Source organism: Esox lucius, chromosome 1, assembly GCF_011004845.1.
Source record: "Esox lucius isolate fEsoLuc1 chromosome 1, fEsoLuc1.pri, whole genome shotgun sequence".
In the NCBI taxonomy this organism is placed as follows: domain Eukaryota; kingdom Metazoa; phylum Chordata; class Actinopteri; order Esociformes; family Esocidae; genus Esox; species Esox lucius.
Window position 1 is genome coordinate 33,276,586 of NC_047569.1, and position 15,028 is coordinate 33,291,613.

Consider the following 15,028-nt stretch of genomic DNA (forward strand, 5'->3'; position numbering starts at 1 on the left):
TATCCTATATTTTGAAATGGTTTGTGCCCCACACATTTTTTACATATTAAAACGCCACTGTCTACACTTGTTGTTGGCTGTGTCCACATTCGAGGCGTGAAAATAAATACTTTCTTTGATTTTCGATTCATTCCTTTGCCGTGATAACATGTCTAAAGATGTCAATCTGCTTTAGTCTGAAGATTCATTTTGATTTAATGCCAGTTCTCTGCATTCATTTTGCCCTCCCTCCACCATCATGCTTTACTGTTGGAATGGTGCTCTCAGAATGACCTCCTGCATTAGGCCTGTGCCAAACAGAGCTTAGCAATGAAGCTACAAAGCTCTGTTTTTGGTCTAATCAAATCATAGTATCTTCTTCCACATGGTCTCAGAGTCTTTGGCTCCATATTCATTGTTTTGTGTTGTCAATCCACATCTGAAACACTTGTTGTCGCTATTCTTTTCTTCTGGGTCAATGCTTTGATTAACACTTAGTGCCCTACCTATTTATTTCCTCAAATGTTTTTAATTTAAACTAGGTCTGCATTGAACCTCACATGAAGGCTCTACTGTCTGAAACTTAAAGTGAATAGACCCTCATTGTTCACTGAAATTGCGTGCCAGAAGATGCTAAACATATTCACTATATCAACATTTCTGCCTAGCAGGCATGACAGTTGCTTAGTAACCCAAAATATTAGAGGGCACACAAGGGCAGTGTTTGCTATCTCTGCACAAGCAGGTTAGGACACATGGTAGAGAGCAGTGGGTCAGGAGCACATGTCGCTGCACAAGATTCTGACACAAAAGCAATTAGGTTCTCAAACAGGTTGTACATTAGTTTTAAAAGGAATTGTGCAATTGTGGCTCATTCTAGCATGTCATGTTTTAAGAGAATGAGACAAGGTATTTTTGTCCAAACTGTAAATATACAGAACATCTGGCTCCATCAGTAGTTTAGGAAATCACATACAGGCTATGTGGTTCCCCTGAGACCAGTTGTTAACAGGGAAGTTGTTCAAAGCATACTGTAGGAAAGCCCACAAAGATAACCTGGAAATGAAAGTAATTAATTTGCTTACTCAATATCCGCACATTTCTTGCCAAGTTCTCAAATATATCAATTCCCACCACAATGTTTCCTCTTCCGTCCTTCCTTCCTTCCTTCCTTCAACCACTTTGGAATTACATCATATTCATGCATCATTCCATTTTTGTTACTGTGGGTGCTGGGGACATTCCCAATTGGTTTTTCAAATCTACTACATTCAGGGATGAATAACTCAGCTGACAGTAGAGTATGTTCTTACATGCCCTTGAGCTACTTCAGGGGAGTCCCATGTTTCATAGAGCCAATTGAGTGTATGTCACGTTTTGGGGTAAGCAGGACGCCAGGCTCATTTTTAACAGACAACAATGATAGATTTATTAACATAAACTAGGTCAGGTATAAAGCAAGCAGGCTGGAACACGTACACAAAAAGACTCAATAACTTGACAAAGGGCTGAGAGAACTGGGAAAACTAAATAAGGTGTTATCGAGGGCTATGAAATATGAAAGACCAAACCATTAAATTGACTTTGACATACTCCTTATGACCAAAGGTATGTGAACACCCAACCATCACACCCATACTTGTTGGACATCCCATTCCAAAACCATGGGCATTAACATGGAGGTCCCCCCCCCCACATACAAAATGTCTTTGTATTCTTTAGCATTTAGATGACCCTTCACTGGTACTGTGTAGACCGTAGTCCAAACCCTGAAACACACCCCCAGACCATTATCCCCCTCCTCCAAACTTTACAGTATGTATTCTGCCATCCGCTGCACCCAGATTCATCCATCAGACTGATTAATTATTCCAGAGAACACTTTTCCACTGCTCCAGAGTCCAGAGGTGGCGTGCTTTACACCACTCCACCAACACTTGGCATTGCGTATGTTGATGTGGGGCTTGCATACACCTGCTCAGCCATGGAAACCCATTTTGTGAAGCTCCTGACGCACAGTTCTTGCGCTGATGTTGCTTCTAGAGGCAGTTTGTACATTTGCGGTGAGTGATGCAACAGATGATAGCCGATGTGTATGCTCAGTAATTAGTAGGTGTGTCCACATACTTTGGGTAATATAGTGAATGTTGGAAGTAAAATATGACAATGGAGTGAAAAGCCAAAGCATGAAGTTTGGTAGGAAAGAGCCCATTTGGTCAGCATCATCATGGGTAGAAAATAGAGTGAAGAACAGCCACAGTTGTGAATAAAAACTGTGTCTAATCACACTTAAGTACTACTTGTTGAATCAGGTGAGCTATTTTGGGGCTAAAACCAAACTGTGAGATGGCTGGGGATACAACCAGGAGAGGGTTGAAGACCTATGACCTAGATGCCAGTAGGCAGTTAATACAGCCGAAGCCCAGCCTTGTACAAACCCGATTCCAAAAAAGTTGGGACACTGTACAAATTGTGAGTAAAAAAGGAATGGAATAATTTACAATCTAATAAACGTATATTCAATTCACAATAGAATATAGATAACATATCGAATGTTGAAAGTGAGACATTTTGTAATGTCATGCCAAATATTGTCTAATTTTGGATTTCATGAGAGCTACACATTCCAAAAAAGTTGGGACAGGTAGCAATAAGAGGCCGGAAAAGTTAAATGTACAGATAAGGAACAGCTGGAGGACCAATTTGCAACTTATTATGTCAATTGGCAACATGATTGGGTATAAAAAGAGCCTCTCAGAGTGGCAGTGTCTCTCAGAAGTCAAGATGGGCAGAGGATCACCAATTACACCAATGCTGCAGCGAAAAATAGTGGAGCAATATCAGAAAGGAGTTTTCTATCAAAGACATGAGGTTGTGCATAATCGGTGCCAGACTGCATGTCTTTGCTTCTATTTTTTATTTCATCCAAATTTCCAGAGAATCTGGAACAATCTCTGTGCGTAAGGGTCAAGGCCGAAAACCATACTGGATGCCCGTGATTTTCAGGCCCTCAGACGGCACTGCATCACATACAGGAATGATACTGAAATGGAAATCACAACATGGGCTCAGGAATACTTCCGGAAAACCTTATCAGTGAACACAATCCACCGTGCCATTCGCCGTTGCCGGCCAAAACTCTATAGGTCAAAAAAGAAGCCGTATCTAAACAGGATCCAGAAGCTCAGGCGTTTTCTCTGGGCCAAGGATCATTTAAAATGGACTGTGGCAAAGTGGAAAAGTGTTCTGTGGTCAGACAAATCAAAATTAGAAGTTCATTTTGGAAAACTGGGAGCCATGTCATCCGGACTAAAGAGGACAAGGACAACCCAAGTTGTTATCAGCGCTCAGTTCAGAAGCCTGCATCTCTGATGGTATGGGGTTGCATGAGTGCGTGTGGCATGGGCAGCCTACACATCAATGCTGACAGTTATATCCAAGTTCTAGAACAACATATGCTTCCATCCAGACGTTGTCTCTTTCAGGGAAGACCTTGCATTTTCCAACATGACAATGCCAGACCACATACTGCATCAATTACAATCTCATGGCTGCATAGAAGAAGGATCCGGGTACTGAAATGGCCAGCCTGCAGTCCAGATCTTTCACCCATAGAAAACATTTGGCGCATCATAAAGAGGAAGGTGCGACAAAGAAGACCTAAGACAGTTGAGCAACTGGAAGCCTGTATTAGGCAAGAATGGGACAACATTCCACACTTGAGCAACTGGTCTCCTCAGTCAACCAGACGTTTGCAGTCTGTTATAATAAGAAGAGAGGATGCCACACAGTGGTAAACATGGCCTTGTCCCAACTTCTTTGAGATGTGTTAATGCCATGAAATTTAAAATCAACTTATTTTTCCCTTAAAGTGATACATTTTCTCAGTTTGAACATTTGATATGTCATCTATGTTGTATTCTGAATGAAATATTGAAATTTGAAACTTCCACATCATTGCATTCTGTTTTTACTCACAATTGTACAGTGTCGCAACTTTTTTGGAATCGGGTTTGTACATATTATATCAACTGTACATGACAATAACAGTCTGAATGACTGTACTAATAAACAAGAACGTTGGTTCTCCCGTTTCCAAGAACGTTGGGACGCTGTGCACAATGTAAAGAAAACCAGAACGCAATGATGTGCAAATCACTTAAACCTATGTTCATTAGAAAATAGTACAAAGACAATAAATCAAATGTTGAAACTGGGAAAATGATATTGTTTCTTGAAAAATATATGCCCAATTTGAATTTGATGCAAGAAACATGTTTCAAAAAAGATTGTAAAAGCTGTGTAATGCAAAGAAATAAAACCTGGTGGAACATCTCATAACATCCATCTATCCATCATCTTCCGCTTATCCGGGGCCGGGTCGCGGGGGCAGCAGTCTAAGCAGGGATGCCCAGATTTCCCTCTCCCCAGACACTTCCTCCAGCTCTTCCGGGGGGACACCGAGGCGTTCCCAGGCCAGCCGGGAGACATAGTCCCTCCAGTGTGTCCTAGGTCTTCCCCGAGGTCTCCTCCCGGTGGGACGGGACCGGAACACCTTCCCAGGAAGGCGTTCCGGAGGCATCCGAAACAGATACCCAAGCCACCTCAGCTGACCCCTCTCGATGTGGAGGAGCAGCGGCTCTACTCTGAGCTTCTCCTGGGTGACCCAGCTTCTCACCCTATCTCTTAGGGATCACCCAGCCACCCTGCGGAGAAAGCTCATTTCGGCCGCCTGTATCCGGGATCTTGTCCTTTCGGTCATGACCCAAAGCTCATGACCATAGGTGAGAGTATGAACGTAGATTGACCGGTAGATTCTTCACCACGACAGACTGATACATCGACCGCATTACTGCAGAAGCTGCACCGATCCGTCTGTCAATCTCTCGTTCCATCCTTCCCTCACTCGTGAACAAGACCCCTAGATACTTGAACTCCTCCTCTTGAGGCAGGCACTCTCCACCAACCTGAAGTGGGCAAGCCACCCTTTTCCGACTGAGGACCATAGCCTCGGATTTGGAGGTACTGATTTTCATCCCCACCGCTTCACACTCGGCTGCAAACCGTCATCTCTCATAACAAATTAGGTTAATTGGCAACAGGTCAGTAAAAGTATTGGGTATAAAAAGAGCATCCCAGAGAGGATGATTAAAGATGAGGAGGGGTTCACCACTCAGTGAAAGACTGCGTGGGCAAATTGTGCAACAGTACAAGAATAATGTTTGCAGTGAGTTTGGGGATCTCATCATCTAAGGGACATAATATCATTAAAAGTATCAGAGAATCCGGAGAAATCTCTGTACACAAGGGACAAGGCCGAACATCAATATTAGATGGTGTCACGTTTTTGGAGTTTGCAGGACACAGGCACAGAGGTTCAGGAATAAACGTTATTTTATTGCCAAACTCAGGAACATTCAACAATGTTGGAACCATGACAGACAACACTAGGGCAGCAGGAACAGAAATAGGGACTTAACAATGGGTGTATGAGGAAGAGGTGACAAGAATGTGTGTAAGATATTTTGTTATTCTATAGTACAATGAAATCATATTGCTTATTGGCAGTATAATCCAGTAATTAACATGTTAGTCAACAGGCAAAAGTCAATTTCCACCTAAAATGATGTACCCAAATCTAAATGCTTGTAACTCATGACCTGAATATAGTAAAAACATATTTGAAAGGACACACTCTGTAGTTTGTAGGAATTATAAATTAATGTAGGAAAGTATAACACAATAGATTTGGCAAAAGATTTAAAAAAACAAAGACATGGGTTTTTTGTAAAAAATAATCCTCATCATGTTTGAATTGCACTGGGGAAGGCCAAACATGGGTTAGGAATCTGGAGCAATTTTCCACTTGATCTACTAGATGTCAGCAGGATCTGGGTAAAGTTTCAGGCCATTTTATATAAAATTTAAACCCATACTAATACTGTGTTTGACCCCCTTTCGCCTTCAGAACTGCTTTATTTCTACGTGGCATTGATTCAACAAGGTGCTGAAAGCATTCTTTAGAAATGTTGGCCCATATTGATAGGATAGCATCTTGCAGTTGATGGAGATTTGTGGGATGCACATCCAGGGCACGAAGCTCCCGTTCCACCACATCCCAAAGATGCTCTATTGGGTTGAGATCTGGTGACTGTGGGGGCCATTTCAGGACAGTGAACTCATTGTCATGTTCAAGAAACCAATTTGAAAATTCGAGCTTTGTGACATGGTGCATTATCCTGCTGGAAGTAACCATCAGAGGATGGGTACATGGTGGTCATAAAGGGATGGACATGGTCAGAAACAATGCTCAGGTAGGCCGTGGCATTTAAACAATGCCCAATTGGCACTAAGGGGCCTAAAGTGTGCCAAGAAAACATCCCCCACACCATTACACCACCACCACCAGCCTGCACAGTGGTAACAAGGCATGATGGATCCATGTTCTCATTCTTTTTATGCCAAATTCTGACTCTACCATCTGAATGTCTCAACAGAATTCAAGACTCATCAGACCAGGCATTCTTCCAGTCTTCAACGGTCCAATTTTGGTGAGCTTGTGCAAATTGTAGCCTCTTTTTCCTATTTGTAGTGGAGATGAGTGGTACCCGGTGGGGTCTTCTGCTGTTGTAGCCCATCCGCCTCAAGGTTGTGCGTGTTGTGGCTTCACAAATGCTTTGCTGCATACCTCGGTTGTAACGAGTGGTTATTTCAGTCAAAGTTGCTCTTCTATCAGCTTGAATCAGTCGGCCCATTCTCCTCTGACCTCTAGCATCAACAAGGCATTTTCGCCCACAGGACTGCCGCATACTGGATGTTTTTCCCTTTTCACACCATTCTTTGTAAACCCTAGAAATGGTTGTGTGTGAAAATCCCAGTAACTGAGCAGATTGTGAAATATTCAGATCGGCCCGTCTGGCACCAACAACCATGCCACGCTCAAAATTGCTTAAATCACCTTTCTTTCCCATTCTGACATTCAGTTTGGAGTTCAGGAGATTGTCTTGACCAGGACCACACCCCTAAATGCATTGAAGCAACTGCCATGTAATTGGTTGATTAGATAATTGCATTAATGAGAAATTGAACAGGTGTTCCTAATAATCCTTTAGGTGAGTGTACATTATGGAACATTTTCTTTCCTTCATAAAGGTTCTAACAGGAGGCGCGACAAGGAGGTGGATCCAATGATCAAACATCATATGTGGTGTTTGCATCATATGTGGTGATCTAACATCATATGTGGTGTTTGCATCATATGTGGTGATCTAACAACACATGGTGTTTGCATCATATGTGATCCAACATCATATGTGGAGATCTAACAACATATGTGGTGATCCAACATCATATGTGATAAATGTGGTATCTATGCCTCCTTACACATAGATAAACGTTTTATAATAAGCAGCCAACACTGATCTAACATCATATGTACAAACACCACAGTCAACACACAAAGTGGAAACAATGCTATTTAGACACCATTTACATTATTTAGATTGTTCTAATGATTCCAAGTCACACAGCCGTGTCTTTCTGTACTGTCTTTTCTCAGTGGTAAGCAAACAGTTGGCAGGAGTAAAAAGGAAAAGTGTAGAAGGGAATAGCAGAAAGAAGGGGGAGTCATATTGAGTTCTGGGAATTCTTTGAAATGGCCAGCCAGATGATGACGTCACAGTGGGGTGGGTGTCAAGGGCCAGAGGGACCTCCTGAATCACTTTTGGGGATTCAGGGATAAATATGGAGATGAATAGGCCATAAGAAACAGCCACAAAATGTCATAGCCAAATCACATTGGAAATTGGTTACATATAAGGACATTATGAACTGAAATCTACTATAATGATGTGACCCAATTGGCAGTAAGACGCTCAGTAACTATATGACACAGCCTAACATAGCCTAATATGCTAATGCTATTATATTGTATGTCTTGGGTAATCTATCTTATTGTACTGACCAAGTTGCTTGACTCACAGTCCATGATTTCTTCCAAAAATCTAGTCCAAATTGGTCCGCTTAGGAGTAGCCATTTAAACTGTAAATGCAGAGTATAGTTTTGTGAGCAGCAATAGCTATGCGTCTTGCGCAGTAGTCAAGTTTGGTTGAAGATTTGGTAGGGGTGGTGCGCACTGTTGGTGTGTCCTGTGTGTGTGTCAGACGGTGATAGTTCAACAATTGCCGTAAAGTGTGGCTTGTGTGCTCTCAACCTTGCTTGTCTGAAATACATTGGTCGCCATTTGAGGAAGATAATGGCTATCAAAGACATGAGGTTGTGCATAACCGGTGCCAGACTGCATGTCTTTGCTGACGTGGTGCGAAGCATATAGATAACCTAGAAGGATAAACTATGTCTGGTTACATGCTCGAGACTCTCTTCTTTCCAGAAATACCAATTATTGCTGTGTTAAAACCTAGTAAGGGTTTTGAATATCATGAATAGGTTTGTTCCAAGTTGGATTCTGTTCTACAACGCTGTGAAGAACATGAATCATTTTCGATTATAAAAATAGATTTTATCAAACAAAATTATGCTTTGCTATATCTCTGGGACCATCAAGATAAGAATTCAGAAGAAGACTCAGGAACTGGTGAATACAACAGAATTGAATGAAAATCATAAAACAATGACAGACATCAAAGCCAGGTCCTTCTGCAGATACACCCCCAAGTTCTAAGCCCGGACCCTGGCTTTTTGCACAAAACTTTCACACATCACGCCATCTGACCATCCTTTTTGGAAGTCCCCTAAAGCGGGGTTTACCTCTTGTCCCCCTGTCTCTTCCTGAGTGTCCTTAGTTCAGAGCAGTAACTCATGACAACCTCATTGTTCATATTCAGGTCACACTTCCAGTGAATTAAAAAAGGCCATAAATTTCAGGGTCATAAATGTCTGGACACAGGATGATGCTCTGATAAGGAGCCCTGCTGATCATGCACTCAAAATGGCTCTCAGGACAAGATACACACATCATGATGATCATACACTCTCTGAGAGCTCATTGTCTGTGTGTGTGTGTGTGTGTGTGGATTACATCATTCAAGAACTCATTGTCTGTGTGTCTGGATTGCACATTAATATATTTCATAAAGTGAGTGATTATGCATGCATATTGATATAATCATAAAGCATCCAGTATGCGGCAGTCCTGTGGGCGAAAATGCCTTGTTGATGCCAGAGGTCAGAGGAGAATGGGCCGACTGATTCAAGCTGATAGAAGAGCAACTTTGACTGAAATAAACACTCGTTACAACCGAGGTATGCAACAAAGCATTTGTGAAGCCACAACACGCACAACCTTGAGGCGGATGGGCTACAACAGCAGAAGACCCCACCGGGTACCACTCATCTCCACTACAAATAGGAAAAAGAGGCTACAATTTGCACGAGCTCACCAAAATTGGACCGTTGAAGACTGGAAGAATGTTGCCTGGTCTGATGAGTCTCGATTTCTGTTGAGACATTCAAATGGTAGAGTCAGAATTTGGCGTAAACAGAATGAGAACATGTATCTATCATGCCTTGTTACCACTGTGCAGGCTGGTGGTGGTGGTGTAATTGTGTGGGGGATGTTTTCTTGGCACACTTTAAGCCCCTTAGTGCCAATTGGGCATTGTTTAAATGCCACGGCCTACCTGAGCATTGTTTCTGACCATGTCCATCCCTTTATGACCACCATGTACCCATCCTCTGATGGTTACTTCCAGCAGGATAATGCACCATGTCACAAAGCTCGAATCATTTCAAATTGGTTTCTTGAACATGACAATGAGTTCGCTGTACTGAAATGGCCCCCACAGTCACCAGATCTCAACCCAATAGAGCATCTTTGGGATGTAGTGGAACGCGAGCTTCGTGCCCTGGATGTGCATCCCACAAATCTCCATCAACTGTAAGATGTTATCCTATCAATATGGGCCAACATTTCTAAAGAATGCTTTCAGCACCTTGAATCAATGCCACGTAGAATAAAGGCAGTCCTGAAGGCAAAAGGGGGTCAAACACATTATTAGTATGGTGTTCCTAATAATCCTTTAGGTGAGTGTATGTTTGTAGGGCGTTTGTATCATATTATATGTTGTAACAGCATTCGTGACATATTATATGTTGTAGTAGCGTTTGTAAGATGTTACGTTTTAGCCAATTCATAATGTATTATACGTTTTGGTAGCGCATTGCAATGTAACCTAACATAACGTAACATATCATACGAAACTGGGTGCCATGGATTTACGAAAAATAGTCTACGTAGTCCCCTGAGACCACATTGGACAATAAACTATGTGGAACTAGACAGAACATAGAAACGAAGCTGTTACAGATGGCCTTGATTAAAAACAAGATTTTGTAGGGGAAATCACTGCATGGGCACAAACTCTTCCGAATGCCATTGGTCTGTGAACACAGTTCATCACTGCATCCACAAATGCAAGTTAAAACTCTACCATGCAAAGAAGAAAACATGTGTAAAACAAGAACCAGAAACACTGCTGCCTTCTCTGGGTCCGAGCTCATTTAAGATGGACTGAGGCGAAGTGGAAAATTCTATTGTGGTCTAATCAAAATGTTTTATTATTTTTGGGAATCATGGATGCCGCTTCCTCCAGGCTAAAGAGGAGTGGAACAATCTGGCTTCTTATCAGCACACAGAACAAAAGCCTGCATCCGTGTTGGTAAGGGGGTGTGTTAGTGCACATTGCATGGGTGACTTGCACATCTGAACAATATATACAGGTTTGGAGTAACATATGCTGCCATCCAGATAGATCTTTTTCGGGAAAGGCCTTGCTTATTTCAGCAAGACAATGCCAAACCACATTCTGCACGAATTTCAACAGCACGGCTCCATAGTAAAATAGTCCAAGTGCTAATCTGGCCTGTCTGCAGTCCAGGTCTGTCACCCATTGATAACATTTGGCGCATTATGAAAAATATAACAACACTGAACTGTTCAGCAGCTGAAATTCTATATCGAGCAAGAATAGGAAGATTTTACTTTCACTTTCAAATTTACAGCAATTAGTCTCTTCCGTTCCCAAAAGATAACAGAGTTTTGTTAAAAGAAGAGGTGATTCAACACAGTGCATTCAGTCTTTATCCTTATCTATAATTGTCTCTAATTGTGCACTTCCTAGCAAAAAAAAGTTTACATTTGGGTTTAAAAAATCAAATACCTAAGAGCCAATAATAATAATCATTACTGCAGTGATTAATATGTTTCAACTGGCAACAATTTATTTTACCCTAACGGATGCAGTGAGTTGCTTCCCGTTTCTTAAATAACTACGTCAGAAGACACATCCTGTGGTCGTGGAAAAGATGTTACTGTGTTTCAGACTTGACACCTATCTAAACATTGTACACCCCATCATGGCAATGGTATTCCCTGATGGCAGTGGCCTCTTACTGCAAGAGAATGCACCCTGCTACACTGCACACATTGTTCAGGAATGGTTTGAGGAACATGATGAAGAGTTCAAGGTGATGCCCTGGCCTCCAAATTCCCCAGATCTCAATCCTATTGAGCATCTTTGGGATGCTTTTGACCAACAAGTCTGATCCACGGTGGCTCCACCTCGCAACTTACAGGACTTGAAGGATCTGCTGCTAATATTGTGGGGCCAGATATCACAGGACACCTTCAGGGGTCTTGGAGAGTCCATGCCCCCAGTGGGTCGGTGCAGTTTTGCTGGCACCTGGAGGAATAGCAGCCTATTAGGCAGGCAGTCATAATGTTTTGGCTCATCAGTGTATACTCAGAGTCTAGTTTAATAGGGATCACAGACCTCAGGCATTCAAAAAATTTAAACAATAACAAAACATGTTTTGTTCAGACTCACAGGCTTGGTTAATATGATGCAATTCAGATCTAACCCCTTAATCCATTCGTAGCACGTATGTTATGCATCAGCCATATCTTCCTTAAGGAGAGAAAAACTGAAGCAAATAACTATGTTGTGATGCATTACATTTGACTTAGCATAGGAAGTAATTACCTGTGTTTATAACCACACAAGAAATCCGGGAGACAATGGTTGGTTGCCCAGAACATGTGATTGGCAACTGAACTGTTTATAGACCCCAGATATAATGCCATAAGGGCCCTAACCTCAGCATAACTGAAACTGTTTGAAATTCCTTGGACTGGGAAAAGAAACAAAAACAGCCAAATTTAGAAATAAATTACAGACCAGTTACAGCATACAGACTACTAGAAATGATGAGTCTATCCAAGGACATTTATTTAGTTTTGCATTATAAGGGAGGTCACACAGAATACATTCTTTATTCACATAGTGTTTTTTCATGAACCCCTCAACACCCACTGCTCAAACAAATGGCTTCAAACTAATGTTTCACAAATAACCATATACAGAGATAAATGACACCAAATGTGGTGATTCTTATATACAAAGAGATGAGGTGTATTCACTGTATACTGTATATAAATATATACTGTGGGTGGAAATAAATAATTGAAACACTTAATAATATATTAATATCAAGGACCTAATAAGAAGTAAGGCCACCTCTTTGCATTCAGAACAGCTACACTCCTTCTTAGAACTCTATCATACAAGTCTTGAACTGCGTGGAGTGGGATATTGCCACCATTCTTCACAAAGAAAAGTCCCCAGTTCCATCAGGGATGAGAGAGGTTCAGAACTCCCTCCAGAACCTCCCGTATAAGTTCAGTGATGTTCAGATTCTGGTCATTGGGACGGGCATGGAAGGTTTTTGACAATGGCCCATTGTTCAGAAAACCACTCCTGAGTTAGTTCAGTGTTTCAGAAAACCCACTGACCCCCACAAGAAGGCTGCTCATAGCTCAAGCTCAGGATGTACAGCTTATGTTGAGACGAATGGAATAAGGTACAGTGATCAGACAACAAATCGGACACCTGTTTTTTCAAGGAGTATGAAGTGATGGACGTTATTTTAGTCTCCACAAAGTCACGGTTACATACTTGTGAAACGTCGTTTGTACGTTATGTTGTCAATTACGTTCCTCAATCTGACCTCAATGTTATTTTAGTCTACGCGAAGTCACGGTTACCTATCTTTACATGTTCAAATATACTTTAACTGTAAACCTAAAACAAATCTTAGAAATAAGCAGAGACAAATGCTAATTGCTAAACATACTAAAAGTTAGTACTGCGATGATGGAAATTCTATTACTAATCTTTTTTCTTTTGGTGTCACAATCATCGGAGTTTACAAAATATTTGTATCCAATCATGTTATAACAAATGTCTAGAAATGGTATGAGAATGGATGTTAAACTATAGCTAGTGATTTGGAGTCCTCTGCATGTATGGTTTGGTATACAATGTATTGGAACCTCCCATGACCTCAGTGAATAAAGACTTGAATCGTTGAACTTGTTGGTACTGCTTGAGCATTTTATTTAAACAATACCTAAAGTACCTTATCTTACCACACTAAAGTAGGTACTACTAAAATGTCTAATTTATTCAGGTGCTGGTTCTTCACCTGTGCCCTCCTCAACATCTTGCTCCATCTGCTCTTGGTTGCACTTGGTTATTGCGTATTGCAGTCTTCCGGGCTGATTCTGATGGTTTATACAGGCGCACCAAGTACTAAGCATGAGAAATGCAATTCTTAAAAAAGACAATAATATAGGTTTCTGACCACTGCTTTAGAACCTACCTTTTGGTAAAACCACTCAATGAGCCATTCAAAAATAATGATTGCAATTTACAGTCATACCTTTCTCTTACTCTTCAGCTGAGCAGGTGCACGCTTGAGGCTGTCTGCAATCTTTTCATCTACCTCTAGGTAGGTGGCCTTTGGGTAGGCTTTCAGGGCAGCACCTATATTGTTCAAAATGGTAATCTTATTTAAAAAGCCATGAATTGAAAAAAATACATTCAATGTTACATAGTTATATGGGAATTATGGATGCAATGGTACAGTGGGCCCACGGTTCGGTGTGTATCGTGGTTTGTGGGTCATAGTTTATCTAGATCTGAATGACACATGTTAGAAGTGTTTCCACTTCTAACACGTGTTTCCACTTCTAACACGTGTTTCCACTTCTAACACGTGTTTCCACTTCTAACACGTGTTTCCACTTCTAACACGTGTTTCCACTTCTAACACGTGTTTCCACTTCTAACACGTGTTTCCACTTCTAACACGTAGACAACACTGGCAAAGCGACACATGCAGACCACTCAAAAATAGCTAACTACTCATGGCTTACTGCTAAACTTAGAACGAATAGTGTACTGTACCTTGTGGATACACTGAATGTTTAAGCTGTTAAACTGTTGTGAGCATTGAGGCCAAATGTTGAATGTCTGTAGCAAAATGCTGAAACCCAAAGTTGCAAGTAGGAAAATAGGAAATCTTATTTAGACGGTTGCTAGGAAGAGGAAGTAGATTTAGCTTGTGTGTCTTTGACAAACAGGAAACAAATTGACAACGCACACACATATTGAGGAACTTCAAACCTGAAGACATAAGGGCAAATATGACACTTGTGCTGCATGTACACATATAAGGTATAGAACATAAATTGGACCAATGGCACACTTGCTTAGGCTACCTCAACCTCCCCATTATTAGGCGTGTTTGAAGTATAAATAATGCTGTTATGACGATACATGTTTAGACATTGTGCGGCGACACTTGTCTCCAAAAGCTTTTGTAATAAAACGGAATATGCGGTACGGTAATTGACCTGACTCCTGGTGTTTTATTCTCCTTTCCAACAAACCAACGCGGGGAAGTGTTAGACTTCAACAACCTCTAGTGTAGCGTTAGCTACAGTCTAGACTATGGGTTTGGCCCTTCGCTCCTAAATACATATTTTTTACCTGAGAGCTTACGTTTACTGTGTTAATTGTTTCAGGTTAAACCACATTTGTTTCTTTGCCTGAACCTTCTGCAAATTATTAGACACGTAAATAATTCATACAAATTTTTACTGCGCAGAATCATTCTAGCCACGCCCACTTCTTGATCTTTCTGGATAAATTCAGAATACCTTACTTTTACTACAAACGTCCAGGGTCG